The sequence below is a fragment of the Odontesthes bonariensis genome, chromosome 4 (genome assembly GCF_027942865.1).
Source record: "Odontesthes bonariensis isolate fOdoBon6 chromosome 4, fOdoBon6.hap1, whole genome shotgun sequence".
NCBI lineage: Eukaryota > Metazoa > Chordata > Actinopteri > Atheriniformes > Atherinopsidae > Odontesthes > Odontesthes bonariensis.
This window is the reverse complement of record NC_134509.1, coordinates 35,743,216-35,762,246: the sequence shown is the minus strand read 5'-3', so window position 1 is coordinate 35,762,246 and position 19,031 is coordinate 35,743,216. Positions and strand designations below refer to the sequence as shown.

The window sequence follows — 19,031 nt, the reverse complement described above, 5'->3', positions numbered from 1 at the left end:
ATCCCAGGTTTCTCTTCAGCACTGTAGCCAGTCTGACTAAGAGTCCGAGCTCTGCTGAGCCAGTTATTCCTTTAACTCTCAGCAGTGATGATTTCATGAGCTTCTTTATTAATAAAATTGTTTCTATCAGAGAGAAGATTGATGGAGTCCTTCCCACTATTATCAGTGATGTATCATCAAGTACAGCAGCTTTAGAAGTATCTTTAGAACCTGATTTGTATTTAGACGGCTTCTGCCCAGTTGATCTCTCTGAACTAACAACAGCAATAGTCTCTTCTAAACCATCAACTTGTGTTTTAGACCCAATCCCAACCAGACTGTTCAAGGAGGTTTTCCCATTAATTGACACTTCCATATTGGATTTAATCAATCTGTCTTTGTTGACAGGATATGTACCTCAGACTTTTAAGGTTGCTGTAATTAAACCTTTACTTAAAAAACCTACTCTTGATTCAGAAGTGTTGGCTCATTATAGACCTATATTCAATCTCCCTTTTATGTCTAAAGTTCTTGAAAAAATAGTTGCAGCTCAGCTTTGTGATCACTTACACAGAAATAATCTGTTTGAAGAGTTTCAGTCAGGATTCAGAGTGCATCATAGCACAGAAACTGCACTGCTGAAAGTTACCAATGATCTCCTCTTAGCCTCTGATAGCGGACTTGTGTCTGTGCTTGTCCTGTTGGATCTCAGTGCTGCATTTGATACGGTCGATCACAGTATCTTATTACACAGACTTGAACATGTTATTGGGATTAAAGGAACTGCATTAGGCTGATTTAAGTCATATTTATCTGATAGATTTCAGTTTGTTCTTGTAGATGAAGAATCTTCCTCACACGCCAGAGTAAGTCATGGAGTTCCCCAGGGTTCTGTGCTTGGACCGATTCTTTTCACTTTATACATGCTTCCATTAGGTAACATTATTAGACAGCATGGTATAAATTTCCATTGCTTATGCTGATGATACTCAGCTGTACTTATCTATAAAACCAGATGAACCCAATAGGTTGGTCAGACTACAAGCATGTCTTAAAGACATAAAGACCTGGATGACTCAGAACTGTCTGCTTCTAAATTCAGACAAAACTGAAGTCGTTATCTTTGGACCTGAGCGTTTCAGGGAGAAATTGTCTAGCTATATAGTTACTCTAGATGGTATTTCCTTGGCTTCTAGTTCTACAGTTAGGAACCTTGGAGTTATTTTTGACCAGAACTTATCATTTGACTCGCATATAAAACAGGTTTCTAGGACTGCCTTCTTTCACCTTCGTAATATTGTTAAAATCAGGAACATCTTGTCTCAGAGTGATGCAGAAAAACTAATTCATGCATTTGTTACTTCAAGATTGGACTACTGTAATTCTTTATTATTGGGCTGTCCCACATATTCTCTGAAAAGCCTTCAGTTGATCCAAAATGCTGCAGCCAGAGTTTTGATGAGAACTAACAGGAGAGATCATATTTCTCCAGTTTTAGCTTCTCTTCATTGGCTCCCTGTTAAATTCAGAATAGAATTTAAGATTCTTCTCCTTACATATAAAGCTCTTAATGACCGAGCTCCATCATATCTTAAAGATCTCATTGTAAGATATTTTCCTAACAGAGCACTTCGTTCCCAAACTGCAGGTTTACTTGAGGTTCCCAGAGTTTCTAAAAGTAGAATGGGAGGCAGAGCCTTCAGTTATCAGGCCCCTCTATTGTGGAATAGGCTGCCAGTAAATGTCCGGGAAGCAGACACCCTTTCCACTTTTAAGACCAGGCTTAAAACTTTCCTTTTTTATAAAGCTTATAGTTAGGTCTGTTGAATCTGATAGTGTATCTGCTAGTGTGTCTTGTTCTGCCTCCACCTCTGGCACCCTCTATACTTTCATTACCCCCTACCCGAACCAGGGTTTGAATCCCATTCCCGCTTATCTTACCTCTTTTATTTCTCCCCCTACCCGAACCAGGGTTTGCATCCCCACCCCGCTGTGACTGGTGTGCAGTTGGTGAGAGGCTGAGGTAGCTTGTGGCTGTAAAAAGATGGTTGTTGTGGTGTGAGGAGCAGATCCATATAGGGAGTATATGGAATTACTCACTGAGTCTGGTCCTTTATTTTATTATTTATTTTTTCGTTAGCACAAGTTTCTTGTGTTTACCTTGAATAGGGATGGCTCAGGTAATCCTGAAACATCCCATAGTTAAGCTGCTATAGGCCTAGACTGCTGGGGGGCCTCATCTGTCACACCTTTCCTCACTTTACTCTCTTTATGTATATGTGATATTATTGTGGTCATTAACTCGTGTTTCCCTGTTCCAACAGATATCCTTTGAATGGTGTTTCAGTGCCGCCGCCGCTGCGGCCCTCCCCCCCTTTCTGTCTTCTCAAACCCCAGCTGGTCGAGGCGGATGGCCACCCTTCCTGAGTCTGGTTCTGCCAGAGGTTTCTTCCTGTTAAAAGGGAGTCGTTTCTCTCCACAGTCGCCTCAGGCACGCTCAGGCCGGGAGATTGGACCGAAAAAAAAAGTTTTCAGTGCAATCTGTTGGTTTTCTTAGCTAGGAAATTGTTTTTGAATTGGCTCTATATGAACGAATTGGATTATTTTATGAATTATGATTATTATTAATTAATTGAATTCCAATTGGCTTGAATTGGACTTACTATCTAAGTGCCTTGAGATGACATTTGTTGTATTTGGCGCTATATAAATAAAAATGAATTGAATTGAATTAAAATGGTTTAATGAGATCAAATCTACATATTGATTAATGATAACTATTAACTCATAATTGGTGAAAAGAGGCAGAGGAGGTGTATTTAGATCAACTAAATTTTTAAAGTCATGTTAATATGATCTCTAAAACAATAAAGGCTAACCTTTACTACTTTAAGATGATAACAAACTGTTTGATATCTGACTGTCTGGCCTTGCTGTTAAATCCTGATACACACATTTTCATATATGTCATATGGTCTGACTGTCTGACCTCAGTCCTGCTTCAGGTGGAAATCATAAAGTCTCAATTTGTAGAACATTTTTTGTTCAGATAGTTTTTCAATTAAAGAGCAAATATTCTAAACGCTCTGCTTGTGTATTTGACTTTAGCTCTTTAACTCATTGGCTGCCAGCCATTTTCAGTTCAGAGACACCCGTACTGCCAAGTGTTTTTCAGTATTTTGACTGATTTTCCAAGACCCACAGAAAAGTGTGTCTTATGACTATGTACACACCGAAATTACCAAAAGAAAGAGTAGACTCTCTTCTTTGATCAGAAAAAAAAAGTTTGTTTCTACCATTTTCAGTCTTTTAGTAATAGACAGTAGAACATAGGTTGGTTTCACCAAAATCAGCTGTTTGACCCAAAAAAATGGAGAAAACAAGCTCTTTTTTTGTGTGTGCATAGTGGCACTGCTGCCACCTAGCGGGTAATTTTGCCAGTATATTCTCTGTTTAGTGTTTACAAGCCTAAGATTTAGTGACGAACTCTGCTAGATTGTCCCCCAGCCCGCTCCGTTAAAAAACGCAATTGACGTCTATAGACGTCTTTGGTAGTGAACGTTTTTTTTTTAAATTGACGTCTATAGACGTCAATGGCACCGAAAGAGTTAAGAGAGCTGTTAAATCTTATTTCAGCATCAACTTGTATGAATGTCTTGTTTTAAACAGTGTTCTTTTATTTTGGACATTTTATTGTTTCTTATCTCGTCACTTTAAAAAGCTGTTTTCAGTTTATCTACGTAATTTGGTATCTCTCCCAATCATATGCATGTTAAAATAAATAGATGAATTAATAATAATTGCTCTAGTACAAAACTAAACTTCCATCATCATTGTAAACTCATCTAATAAATAACTATATGTTACTCTGGTGTTCTTAAAGTACAGGCCAATGATAAATCAGCATCAGAATCTGTAGATAAACATATTGTTTGGACTGATAATCTTAGGGTGAGAGTATTTATGACCAAGAGAACAGCTAATAAACTTAAATTGGGAACATTATGGAGCAGCATGATGGTTTTGGATGTTATCTGTCATCTGAAAAAGCGTTTGGAGCTTTTAATCTCTGTGATTCATTATTTATTGTGATGCTGCTCAGCTGATCTTTAGTTAGAAACTTTGCTCTCAGGCGAAAATTCCAACTCTGATCTTGATCTTGATCTTTTACTCTTTTGTAGGTCTCTTATTAGTGACTTCAAAGTTGATGCTGAATAAAAATAATTAATTCCTGTCAATGAAATTTGGGATCAAATCCACAAATCTCTCCGGGTACTCCCACCGTCCAAAAACATGCATGTTAGGTTAATTGGTGTCTCTAAAATTGTCCTTAGGACTGAGTGTTAGCGTGTGTGTGGTTGTTTGTCCCGTTTGTCTCTGTGTGGCCCTGTGATGGACTGGCGGCCTGTCCAGGGTGTACCCCGCCTCTCGCCCATTGACCGCTGGAATAGGCTCCAGCCCCCCCCGCGACCCAACCGGTTCAGCGGGTATAGAAAATTTTTGGATCCACAAAACTTCTTCCAAAGATATTTTCTATCTAACCTTCCAAACTAACCCCTTCCCCGCTCTGTCGGGCCCTACAGTCATCGTGGAAAGTATGTTTAAACAAGGACGAACTATTTTTATTCCTCTCTTTCTTTTTTTTCTTTTTTTTAATTCTCCAATTATCAATTCCCCCTTAACTTTTTGTACGTCTGTCTTTAGGCTAGGCTCAAGCTCATGCTAATGCTATCTTGATATTAGGCCAGGTTAATTTGGATCTTGCCAAATATGCTTATTACAAGGCTAGGCTACTGCTGGTGACAATATTGATGTTAAACTATGTCAACTTAAGAGGCTTCTGCTCAAGGTTGGGTTAAAAAATGTTAATTTGATGCAAGGCTAATTTAGCTTGTTGCTATTGTGATTGCTAGTTTGGAGTTAGATTAATATTGATGAACGCAGCACTGTCACACCAATTAACATAAACTGAACTTGGAGAATAACTTTCCGTTACACTTAAACTGTTAGACTTTTGATATTTCCACATTTATCTGTGATATTTAGCCTTTGTAGCCATTTGCACTGCCATTGAGTCCTTGTTTACAATGTTATGTCGGTTGTGACAGATGCCAATAAAGCTACATCATTTTGCAAGCATCAGCTAACATGGTCATGGCTGAAAATATTTATAAACGCAATTGTGGATGTAACTTGAAACATACAGCTGGAAATCTAACCCTTTTTGGTCATCCATGTATGACATGATTCTTGAATCATGCAGCTAATCTTGTTAATCATGAGATCAAGGTGTCATCCTCCATTCCATCTGATATTTAGATGTAGACTTTGTGCCTTATTGTATGTGATGTATCAGGCAAATTTGACTATTTGGTGACATGCAAAAACTCTTTATTTTTTATCAGTTGCATCAAAAAGCAGCAGAAATTGTGTCATCCATTTATTTATACCCGCTTAATCCAATTCAGGGTCAGCGAGAGGCAGGGTACACCCTGGACAGGTCGCTAGTCCATCACAGGACCACACAGAGACAAATGAGACACACAGCCATGCACGCTCAGTTAACCTGACATGCAAGTTTTTGAACAGTGGGAGAAAGCTGGAGTACCCAGAGAGAACCCACGCATATACAGGGAGAACATGCAAACTCCACACAGAATGGCCCCAGCCAGGATTTGAAACTGGAACCTTCTTGCTGTGAGGCAACAGTGCTAACCACCACACCACCGTGCAGCCCTGTGAGTGGACAAGAACCTAAAAATTAAATTTACTTAAGTATAACACATTTTAGTTTCCCACGTTCTGCATGAGGTTCTAAACTAATAATATAAGAGTAAAGACCTTTTTGAAAGTTATGGGCTTGTCACAGTTTTCCCATTACAGCATATAGCTTCACTCTATAGTTTTCTACTTCTATTCTCTATCTTAACTTAATAGTCTTATCAGAGCTTTTGCAGAAGGGACTACAGAGAACAGCACAGAAAAGACCTGCAGAGAGTTTGAATGTGTTAAGCACACGGTACCCAATGCCACAGACAGATAAACAGGTTATCAGCAAGTGAGAGAAACTCTGCTGGAAGATGGAAGCTATTGTGCTGCATTAGAGGCGAATGGGAATGAGTGGATGAGATGGAGGTGGGGGGAAAAAAGGAAGGAAGGAGAGGAACATAAGAGAGGCCAGGTGAGTTAGGGGTAACAGTCTTTTTACAGCACTAGGCCTATTGCATTGCAGTTGCCTTAGCCGAGTAAGAGACTGTTGGAAGATGGAAAGCCTTTCAACTGGGAGATGAATCATAGGAATCAGGCAGGTGATAAATTATTTTTTAAAGGTATTCTGTACCCTGTCACTGCAAAGGTGCTGGACATTTCTGCTGACATTTGTATCTACTTAGATTTGTAGCATTTCATCCCATAATGCTACACTTCAGAAAAACCTTATCTGCAAGATTATACCGCTGTATTGTCTGGAAGTATTATGCAGCGCTAATAATGCATGAAAGATACCTAAAAAAATATTCTACCAATATCTTGCATCACATATAACAATGATTTGGCTTTTCAACAAAGAATACTTCCAAATATGCAAATGCCCACAAGAGAATTAGGGTTTAACAGATTTAACTAATTCAAAAATGTGGCCCTTTTCCGAGGATGCCACTGTCCGTCAGTTTGCAGGATTAAGACTCTGGGCCATGACAAGATGTTGAATTAAAAGTAGGACAAAAACACACTTCCTTTTTCACAAGGGTATGACAATAAAAGTGACCTTTTTTTTTATGGCTGTCAAATGACTAAACCCGGTGTAGCAGAGACTACACACTGCCCCCTGTAGGATAATCCTGCTCACAACAGCCCTGCATCACCACAGGGTTTCTTTTTACTTGCATTCTTTCAGGTACCAAAAAACAGACAGTCATGTCTTGAGGAGAAAAGTAATCTGAGATACAAGTGTTAGGAAGCATTTTTGCTGCCTCTTTAAACTTTTGTGTAGAAAGGTAGATAACAAAAGCACTCACACAGTCAGTGTTCTTTCCTTTTTTAATTTCACTTTAAATCAAGGTGTGGATTATTTCTGTAAGGAAAATTTGCTTGATCAGTTAAAAACATTTTTGGTAAGACTTTCAGAGTGTTCTTTGAGAAGGCCATCTTGTGCTTCTCTTTTAAAAAGGAAGAATGTCTCAACAGCAGCTCTTTTTATAGGAAGTCAGTGTGTGTGTTCTCAGCTTTGATTGGATAATGATTGCGATTCAATTGAGATATAATACAAATGCTGAGAAAGATGGAAATGAGTAGTTCTGAATGTTTTAATTGTGGATGTACGAGTTTAGGAAATGGAGTAAATGAGTCAAAATGTATAAATATAATGCATTTGCCAGCAATGTTGTCATTTCATTTGTCTAGAGGTTTAACCTCATTGGCGAGTTTGAACTCAGAGGCGGAGTCTCGTGCTATATGTGTACTGTCAAACAATAGGTTTGGCCTGTTTGGAGGAAGCACAGCACCATGTTGGATGGACTAATGTATAGAAAATCTTTCTCAACACCATTTTTCAATTTTTTTTTAGGCTGCTTATTTTCTTGGATGTTTGAAAATAAATGGTGTGCCATTTCCCTGATCATTCAAGCCAGTGTGATGCCTTGTTCTTTCCATGGCTAAGGGTCGTCCCGCAACAGTTGGTGTCAGAAGTGGGATTTTTGCGCCTGTAACGAGTGGAGGAAGGATACTGGCTAAATGAGAAGAGTAGGACGTGGAACAAAGAAAAACTCTTTCAGGCATGGAGTACAGAAATTCCGACAGAACAGCTGGGCCTGAACCCTTACCTGAAGGAGCCATGGCTGCAGAAGTTGGAGATCCTGAACTAGTAGTACGGCCAAAAGTAAATGCAGTCAGAGTGAGTCAAGAACTTTCTGGAGCAGATATTTTTTGAAGAAATAAGAGTTTATGCGACACTCTAAATGTACAGAAGCTATTCTTTTTGAAGAGATTCAACAATTGAGGAGTGACATACCTAATGCTAGACATAATGTGCTGTCTGATGAATATTATGAACATCCTGTCCAAAGTGACCCGATTGCAACATTATTCAGTGTTCCAAGGAGGGATTTAGAGGACCTACCTAAACCTTCAGTAGAACGAGATCAAGGAGTCACCCCACACCCAGATGAGCCCATTTCTTCATCTCACCAGTTGCTGACTCTGCAATGACAACATGTTGTCCCTCCACACAGGACTGAAATATCTCGTGGAGGTGAACCCTGAAAACCTGAATTCAGGGAAAGTGAAGATCCCGAGAGCGTCTTTGTAAGATTTGAACGTATAGCCCAAACTTGGGGGTGGCAGCCAGTTGAATGCGATGTTAGAGTGGTCACCTCGTTGACAGGAAAAGCTCTGGAGGCCTATGTAGGAATGGAAGAAGAACAGTCTGACTCCTGCAATGCTATTAAAGCTGCAGTGTTAAAGAAGTTCAATGTGATGGAAGAAACATACAGGCAATGCTTTCGAAACACTAATGTGCTAATCGGAGAGATTGGCACAAAGTGGGCCTTGATTACCACAGGTAACTGTGAGACAGTCTGTCAGAGACTTGAACTCCTGCTGCTCCTTAAAAAGCCAGCCACTAATGGAGGCAGATGGAAAACAGGTGTGCAGACAGGAGCAGCCAGACTCCGCCTGGACTTCCTGGATGCCTGCTTGCGCCACCTAGAACTCAGAACACACCACAACCTAGTGACTCATGACAATGTGTGGTACCTCTGGCAGATAGTTATGATGTGAAGGAAAATCAAATGAGTATGCACAAACATGTTACAGATTTTACAGTGAATGGTTTTGTGGTAAAGGCACTGGTTGATACTTGTAGTTCACAAACTTTGGTCAAGTCATCCATACTCAGCAATGTATGAACAAACTTTGACAGAAGTGTTAATATTACTTGTGTTCATGGATGCCTGAGAGATTATCCAACTGCCGATGTGACTATTGAGGTTGAAGGGCATGCTTTTATGTTGACTGTTGGTGTGCTAGACAAGCTAGCTTATGATGTAATTCTGCGTAAAGATTTACCAAACTTGGACAATTTGGTTCATAAAAACTGTAGCATACTCCTGTGCTGTGAGTACTTGTTCGATGAACAAGGCATTAGAACCCCTTCCAGATGCAAATGACAGTTTGTATGAAGGAGTTATAAGGTTAAAAAAAAAAAAAAAGGCACCGTCGTCAGGAGAAAAATATGAATTATGATAAATTAAAACTTACTGACCCTACCTTTCCAACAACCCCACTTATTGATCCTCAATGGCAAATTCCAAATAATTTTAAAGAAGGCCAAGAAAATGATTCTTCTCTAAAACCACTTTTTGAGAAAGCATGCAAAATAGATGGGGATAAGAAAGTACATAAGGCAGAGCTGGAAAGGGTAATTGGGGATCCTTTCATTATAAAGGATAATCTTCTGTATTTGGCAGACATTGAGACACCAAGGTTGGTTGTTCCAAAAGAGCAGTGCACAGTAATCTTAAATTTGGGCCACACTGTACCATGGACTGGGCATCTCGGAGGAGTAAAGACATTATTGTATTGCTCAGCGCTTTTATTGGCCAGGCTTAAACAAAGATGTTGTGGAATATTGTAAAACTTGTCATGAATGTCAGGTAGTAGCCCCTACCAAAGTTTCAGACCGAGCCCAGCTACAATATTTACCGTTAATGGATGTACCCTATCAGAGAATAGCCATGGATATCATTGGTCTTTACTAAAAAGTAGCAATGGACACAAATATGCTCTGGTCAAATGTGACTTTGCCACCAGATATAAGATAAGCACATTGAGTTGCCTGTGGCATGAAATGCGCTATATAAATAAAGATTGATTGATTGATTGATATCCAAATGTTTATCCATTATGCTCCCTTCATGTCAAACATAGTATCCAGTGTTTAGTTGAGCTATTTTCAAGAGTTGGTGTTCCAATAGAGATTTTAACGGATCATGGTGCAAATTTTAAGTCCCACCTGTTGAAATCACTTTATTCCCAACTTGGTGTGAAAGGTATGAAACTGATGGTCTTTTTGAACAATTGAATGGTACTTTGAAGCAAATGCTGAAAAAATTTGTTGATTATACCGGCAAAGACTTGGATAAATGGTTACCGTTTCTTTTGTTTGCATACCGAGAAGTACATCAGGCTTCAACTGTTTTTTCCCCCTTTGAACTGCTCTATGCTAGACAAGTTAGATGTCACACTTAGAGAACGGAGGACGCAGATGCAGGAGATGTAATTCCAATGCTTTATTAGGAGGGCAGCAGAATCAACAAGTTCCTCTTCAGAGAAGCTAAACAGGCTATGAAATATTATACTTTTCCAAAATGGGAAAGTATATCTATATAAATTATCAAACTCAAAATCACTCCTCTAACGGAGGAAAAAACAAAAAGACCATGAAACTTTAAGATTAACTAAGGATCACTCCTGCTGCGGAGGAAAAAACAAAACGCCTATCCTAAAAATCGGAGGAAATACACTATGATAAACTTACAAACAAAAACCACTCCAACTAGGAGGGAAAACAAGAAGGCTATAAACAAAAACTAACACTGTAACTCTTACAGGTTCTAATTTATCAAAATTCACTAGGAGAAAAAAAAAACACTCTTTCGAGGATAAATACCACTTGGTAAACTTGGAAACAGGGCTTGGATAACAGGCTTGGATAACAGGCTTGGCAAAAAGGCGAGGATGATGCACTTCATACGGACAGATACAACACACTGGCACAAGACGGGGAGACGCAGACTCTTAAGCACACCGGGGTAATGGGAAACAGGTGGATTCATTCATAGGACAATCAGACTGGAGAACGAGAGGAAGGGCAAGTGACCTGAAACGAGAGGGAAGTTAATCTTTCAAAATAAAACAGGAAATGACGAAACAATACATGAAACGAGACAAAAACCCAACTTAACCTCACCGCGGTGTGACATTAGAGGTCCTTTGGACATGCTGAAGGAGAATTGGGTGGCTGGTGAGGCAACCAACATCATCTCCTACATTCTACAGATGAGAGACAAACTGAAAACTTTCTGGGAAAAAGTCAAAGACCACCTGCAGAAAGCCCAACAAAGGCAAAAGGTATGGTACAACAAACGTGCCCGTAAAAGAGAGCTGAAAATTGGTAAGAAAGTGTTGTTGCTGTTACCATCAGAACCTAGTAAGTTACTGGCAAAATGGCAAGGCCCCTATACTGTTACAAGAAAAATGGGTCCAGTGACCTATGAAATCATGTGTCCGGATAAATATAAACCTAAGCAACTACTCCATATTAACCTGTTAAAGGAATATTGTGATAGAAATTTTCCAGAGGCCGGGGGAAAGTAGGTTCATACTGGGTCAGGAGGTCGCTGATGTATTTTGGTCCTAGACAATTCAGAGCTTTATAGACCGGCATCAGAACTTTAATGTCGATCCTCTGATGACAGGTAGCCCATGTAAAGACCTCAGAGCTGGACTGATGTGGTCCACTTTTTTGGTCTGAGTGAAGACTCGAGCAGCAGATTTCTGAATGAGCTGCAGTTGTCTACCTGACCAGGTTTTCTCCAGAAAGATTGCCAATTATCTATATAGCCCACGTTGTTTGCTGGACACCATCTGGACAACCAGCGATTGAAGGAGGACATGCGGCTAAACATGTCATCACTGGTCAAATTTGGCAGGGGTCCAGAGAAAACTACGGAGTCCGAAATTGTTTTGGCAAAATTACACACCGATGCAACATTAATTTTAGTGACCTCAGATTGGTGTAACCGGATGTCATTACCGCAGACATGAATAACTTTTTTACTGTATTTACGCTTATCCTTAGCCAGCAGTTTTAAATAGGATTCTACGTAGCCCACTCTGGCCCCTGGAATGCATTTGACTATGGTTGCTGGTGTCTCTAATGCCACGTTAGTCATTGTCCTCAGCGGGTACGTTGCTGAGTGGGGAAAATCTATTTGAAACGTGGACAGGTCGATGGTGAACCAACCACGGGCTTGACTTTACGGCTATCCCTTTAGGGCTATGCCTTCTCTTCCTGACAGTCACCCAGCCAACCTGGGGTCCCGGCTGCTCGGGTTCTGCTAGGAGGCGGTCAATGGAGCTAGTGACGCTAGGTGACTCCACACTGGCTAAAGGGACCTGGCTTGCTATCAGGTGATTTTCAACAGTGCAGAGCCGAGCCTCCAAATCAGATAACCTCGCCTCCAAAACTACAAAAAGACTACATTTGTTACATGTACCATTATCGCAAAAGGAGGCAGAGGAGTAACTAAACATCTGACACATAGAGCAGGTGAAAGCAGGAGATGGAGGGAGAGAACAGGTAGCCATGCTAAGCTAGAGAACCAGACACACCGCTAAAAAGTGAAAATAAATATCTTGACTCCGGGGCGCTTGGCCAGGGGCACTGGGGCATGTGCTGGCCCACTATGCTTGGCTGTCTGGGGCACCTTCTCTGCTTGTCTGCTCACAGGTGCTCCTGGTGGCTGGATTCCCCACAAAAGCCGTGGATTGTTTTTCGAGGTGTAGCAGCTGGTTGTCTGATTTTTCATTGATTTCTATGATTGTCTCTTCCTATTTCTGTTCCTTTTTTTTCTTTGCTCTCCCTCTTTCCCTGTACCCCGGTCCGGTTCGGCACTATCACATGTTAAGTATTGTAACAAAAATAAATAAATAGATAAGTAGTTGATGGGCATCAAGGGGAGCTTTACATTCATAAAGCTTCCCTTGGCATAGCAAATGTGTTTGGCATAAACGGTATTCAGATTATAATTCTGCTGCCATAATGCTGGGCAGGATAAGGGGTTTAAAAAAAAAAAGAGTGAAAATAAAGACTAAATATCTGTAGGAGTGAATGAACAGAACGGTATAGTATAGAGTTAACTACGAAAAATTATGTAAGTTATAGGTAGAAATAAAGTGATTATCAGTCCAAGAGGAGCTAGAAATTCCACAGTACACAAACAAGGTAACAGGAAGTGAAGCAATACGTCTTACCGCAAAGCAAAGCATCAGGTTCACGTCTTCCAGAAGATTTCAATTTCAAGACTTCCGCAATTTCAGTTGCAGGAAGAAAAATAATTATGAGTCAGTTAGCAGACGATACCACACTCTTTCTAAAAGATAGCAGCCAAATCCCTGTGGCTCTTCAGTTACTTAAAATATTTTCCAGTGCTTCTGTCTTAATATCAACAAATGCGAGCTTTAACCAATCAAAGACTGTGCTTCTACATTCATCTGTAAAATTCCAGTTAAAAACAGTGTGCCATACTTGAGTGTAATCATTGCCAAAAATCAAATCAATAGATGTTCACAAAATTTTGACACAGTGTTGTTTCGCGTTCTTGACTGGTCACTTTCTGTTAAATATTCTAGCAATTATCTCCTATCATACCCGAATATTTTAGTAATGTTAATAAATTGTCATGACAGACAGCGTAGTTTGGTGTACTACGCCACTCTCTGTTAAAGGTTCTAAGACGCGATTATCTCCCCTCATGTTTTTTTATATTCTTGAATTCGTTTTGGGAGGCAATTAAAAGATATTAAAGGCAAGCATTAAAGCATTTAAAAGTAACAGACAAAAAGTACAGTATATCACAGAAGTAAGTCCAACGTCGACATTTTTTTAACAAAATTGAATCTGTCTTTTCATGGGACAATCCTTAAGAAATTACACTTTGCTACAATGTAAAGTAGTGACTGTGCAGCTTGTATAACAGTGTAACAGTGTAAATTTGCTGTCTCCTCAAAATAATTCAGCACACAGCCATTAATACCTAAGCCACTGGCAACATAAGTAAGTACACAGGGTAAATGACGACATTACAGAGCTGGTGGATGGTAGAGACTTTGCGCTCCTCCACCATCCTTTTCAGGATGCCCCACAGATGCTGGATCTGGAGACATGCTTGGCCAGTTGGACGCGAGAAATGATGATGGTGCAGACATCCAGAATATTTTGCTTTAATGGAATTACAATAACATCATTATATAGGGTCAGTCTCTCGCTTCCCGACTAAGCTTCCGTACTGCGGAAGTGGGCGTGGTTTTGTCTAAACTGGGTTGGAAAAGGGATACACGCGGCCGGGATCTGAGCGCCAACGACACACAGTGGGCACACATTGGTACTGATAGAGGAAAAACAGGATGGAGTCAAACGCTCGTGCTCAGGTAAGTTAATTAAAGGTTTCGGCAATTTCATGATATAGTAAAACCAAACGTTTCTCAATATCAGCATATCAAGCGGTCATACAGGCCTAAGGATGTAAAATGACGGGTCTTCTGACAAAAACTATAGTTTCATGCGCACGTGCGAGAGGCACTCGTACGTCTCAGCGTGTCAGCCGACTCTGTGTGTGTGTGTGTGTGTGTGTGTGTGTGTGTGTGTGTGTGTGTGTGTGGCTGCGTTGTTTCACTGCAGTTCAACTGACACAAGTGTGCTGACTTCCAACCAGCTAATGCTAAATCTCCCAGTTCATAATCAGGGCTTTCCTTGTAGCTAGCTAGCACATATAGCCGGCTACACAATTAAGTCTACCCGGCTGCTTTAATAATGACTATTATTTTTATAGCCTGTAGGCTATAAATATTATTTTTCGATTTTAATCAAATTAAATGTTTTTCTAAAAGACTGACAATGATGTCAAACTGAACCGCACTCATTAAAGTTGTGATTCGCTCTGCTTATACTGATAATAAACACAAATTAGCCTGATCACCGCCGACTTCATTGCTCACAAGTGAGAGAAACTCATCCGCGGCCCGACATACTGTGTCTATCAGCCTATCCACTGCAAAATTTCAGTGTAATCAGTGCGTATTAAAAACATTTTTAATCTTTGATTTTCTTCCAGGATCGAGCGCTTGTTGCGCAATGTTTGGAACATTGTCAAGCATTTATTATGATTTGCTCCACACTCTTGAGGAGGATGGCCTGCTTGACCCAGCCAACTGCACGCACCTTTTCTGTCCCCAGTACGTAATTTTGCCCCGCATTAAGCAAGATCTAGAGACCTTCACAGTTGGGTGGAATCATAGGCGTCGATTCCGTGGGAGATTCCTGAGCAGCCACGGAGATTCCCAAATACCCACGTGTGCCAGGCAGCCTACACTTCATTATGACCACTCCGCTACCTATTACAGTGGAAACCGCTTATAGTGGTCACGGATATAGTAATCAACCGCTTATATAGATCAAAAGGCTTGGGACAGAATCATTTCTATACAAATGCTGTTTCAATAATTTGTTTATAGTAATCAAGAAATCTGCTTATAATGTTCATTTTTGGCCATTTTATGAATGTAAACATGTGCAAAAATAATTTTAAAACTACGTGTAGCTATTTTATTTTTTACTCCCTTGATTCCTTTCTGGACGTCTGCTTCTGCCCTATGCTTCTGCCTCGCTAGCCAACGTAATGAGTTGACACCAGGCAGCAAGCGCGCGAGTCATGGCTGGAAAAAGGAAGTCATTTTCTCTGAATGAAAAACGTAGTCTCCTCGAGGCGTATGACAAATTACCAAAAATGAGCCAACGAGATGCTGCGGCGAAGCTTGGCATTCCTCAGGTGCAACATGTAAGCATTCATGACTGTCTCTCGTTGCTTAATTAGACTACACAAGGTAGCCTGAATGCCAAGCTTCGCCGCAGCATCTCGGCTTGCTGCCCGGTGTCAACTCGTTACGTTAGCTAGCGAGGCAGAAGCATAGGGCAGAAGCAGACGTCCAGAAAGGAATCAAGGGAGTAAAAAATAAAATAGCAAAAAAAAAAATATATATAAATTCGGTTTTAGTAATCAACCGCTTATAGTGTTCAAATTGGCTCTGGACCAACGTGATCACTATAAGCGGTTTCCACTGTAATGCATTGCGTTGTGATGTCTGATAAACCGCCAAAAAGGCTGGATGGCAACTTGTTGTTAAACTGGTGTGACAGGTTGTCCCCTTCCTGCCCATCTGCACGAATTTTTGGGGGGGTTGCACAGACCTTGCCTCTTCAGGACAAGTTCAGAAGCAGGTGCGTGTTACGATTGCGCCCCCTACCCCCATCCCTCAAGTGGATCTGTCCATACCGCCATTAGGCATCATCTATGTTTCACTTAAAAATTATCAGAGTAGGCTAAATTATTATGGAGGACGACAGAGGCTCCAAGAAGAGGAAAGGGGGAGCGGAGAAGATCCGAGACAAAAAGCAAAAAGCCCTTCAGGCCGACGCTGCCAAATGTTTTAAAATAGACAATTTGTTTGCTGCTGCCAGTTGTAGTGCCGCTAGTGTTAGTGCAAGTGGAAGTAGCCACCACAGCTATGACAAAAACGTTGCTGGAAATGTCACCCCAGGGCCAACTGAAGAAAGATATTGTGTCGGGTCGGAGGATAGGCCTACTGACGATGAGCAGGAACATGAAGAGGTCGAGGGCAAGGAGATGAAGGACATTTTAGGACCTAAAGGTGACGTTCATGCTAGCACTTCTAGTGAAGCTAACGTTAGTTCAGAGAGGATTCCAGCCGAGGCTCAGCCGCCGATGGACTATTTCACCCGCCCTAACAAAAACGAACTGTGTTTATTTTTAAAAAATCACCCAACTGAGAACACAAAAAAGGTACTAAATAGGTAAATAAAAATAAAATAAATTATGTTTACATGGTATTCAGGTGTATTCATTTTGTTTGCTCTGATCATATTGTGTACTTTCCTTTTTTTTGGGGGGGGGTGTAATTATTAGCTATTTATTTTACTGATGCAATACGGCACTTTTTATTGATTTTGACTGTAGAGACTTCATTAAGCGTTATTGTAGTTAATTGTTTTGGCTGTTTTTCAGGTGCTGCAACAACACGACTCTCATTGAGCTTAATAATGTGTGTTTGTCATCTATGGGGGAAACAGGAATTTTGGTAGTTTCTTTTGGGGGGGGGTCCGACCCTGTATATGAGAGTGGCTGCACCGCTGCGCCCCTCTCTGGCTGCACTTCAGTCTCTGCCGTTGATTGTTGGCATGGTCAGTGGAATTGTTGGCGTGTCTGTGTGTAGAGCCCAGGGGCGGACTGGGGGAGAAAAGTGGCCCGGGAGTTATTGTCAGACCGGCCCACTCAATACACGGCGCGATACCCACTCAATGCATCGCACATCAGTGGTCTACTTGCACAAATATCCATACACTTAGCATTATTTTTGGTGAATACAAAGAAATAACATCATATATGTTTTTTTAATAACTTTTGGATCCACCAATTTGCCTGGATGGACACATGGAATAAAATGATACCTGCTCTTGTAATACTCCAAGGTAGGTATAGTTTGCTAGATGAATATGCTTAACTCTGCTCAGATGACAGAGCCATAAGGAATGAATGTCAGCAGAGAAAGACCACACAATAAAGAAACTGGAATCAGAGGGTATAATTAGTATGAACTATATTGTAGAAATGAACAGAACAGAACAGAATATACAATGGGGTGTGAACATCAGTGGGATCAGTGGTGTTGCATGCTGGGTGTGTGATTGGGTGTAGGCATGTTGAAGGTGCATAACAAAACAATAAGTTAAATAACAGAACTAACTCTGCTGCCATATGCATTTAAAATAATAATAATTATAAATAATACAATTTAAATAAATAAAAAACAATATCAGTATACATTATTATTAACTCACTACATGAGTAGTTTTTGCAGCAGCTCACTCTTTTCTGCAACACCGTCTATGATTTTCTCACTGTCTGGCATCTGCAAAACATCGGTCTGTGTAGCCATCAACATAAAAGCCTCAAGGTGCTGTTAAGAGAGTAAGCTCCTGAGCCTGTTTTTTATGTATTTCATATATGCAACTTCGTATTAAAGAGTTCATATCACACATACTAACGAGCGCATAAGAAGTTAACAACTATGTGACTGACCTATATTTGTGTAAAGAATGCTGACATGAAAAACAACCAGTAGCCATTGTGCAAGCTGCCAACTGAATGGTGATTTAAGTTACTCTATTGAGTTGAAGTTTCAGTGCCCTCACCAAACAAAGTTCACCGCACGTCACTGGTGTGTAACACTGTGATTTCAGCATAACAAGCCAGCTGGTTAACTTCAGCATTATTTGATATGTTATTAGAAATGATAAGATTGCCCTCTTTACAACTACCATCATATATATCCTGCTCGTCGATTGTAAGCAAGTGGCAATGGCTAACATGTTAAATTAGATAATCTCGATAATGACCACAGCGCCAGCTTGCTTATTTTACCAGATCATAATGGTCTCAAGTTTAGACATTTATCTAGCTAACGTCAGCTAGGCTAGCTTGTAGGGAACGTTACCTCATCTGTGAAAAGCAAGCTAACAAAGTCAATGCCACAACTTATCATTACATCACTGTCACCAGGCGGAGGTTTTCCAAATAAGTCTGTGATTTTGTAACTTGTCGATGCACCTTCCTCCAGACATTTCTTCTTTTTCTCCCTTAGCTTTTCAGCTCCACCTTTACATTTTGGTGGTGGCGCCATAACTGCCAGCTCGCTCTCAATAGCAACTTCGTCTGCGACTGCGAGCGAGTGGCGCAAGTGTGTATGGGAGTAGGCTAGACTGATTGACATTATTATTATTATTATTATTATTAATAATAATAATAATAATAATAATAATAATAACAATAATAATACAACTTTATTTACATACAGATTGACATTTAATAACACCTAAAAGACTGACAGAAGAAATGACATGAGTAAAGAAAATAAACACCATGAGTGTGAATACAGATCGCAAAGAAGTGATATAAAAGTCAGTCAGCGACGCGCGTTGTGCGGAACCATCATTGCGGACGTAAAAAGCGGGCGAAAATTCGGGGAAACAGGCACTTTTAGCGGGTGAATTGCAATCTTAACGTGATACTTAGATGCGCAAAATATGGCACTATAGGCTTGCCATAATCTAGAGGACGCGTGGTGTATTTCGGCACGCGTGCTCAAGCATTATACAGCGCGTCCCGTAAGGAGGAAAAGGGGCGCTTTTTACGGGTGTC

General features: G+C 40.4%; 1 pseudogene; it reads right to left on the bottom strand.

Annotated features, from left to right (window-relative positions):
• Positions 1-11,471: 11,471 nt before the first annotated feature.
• LOC142379161 (uncharacterized) lies at positions 11,472-12,345 on the bottom strand (annotated as a pseudogene).
• Between the last annotated feature and the right edge of the window lie 6,686 nt (positions 12,346-19,031).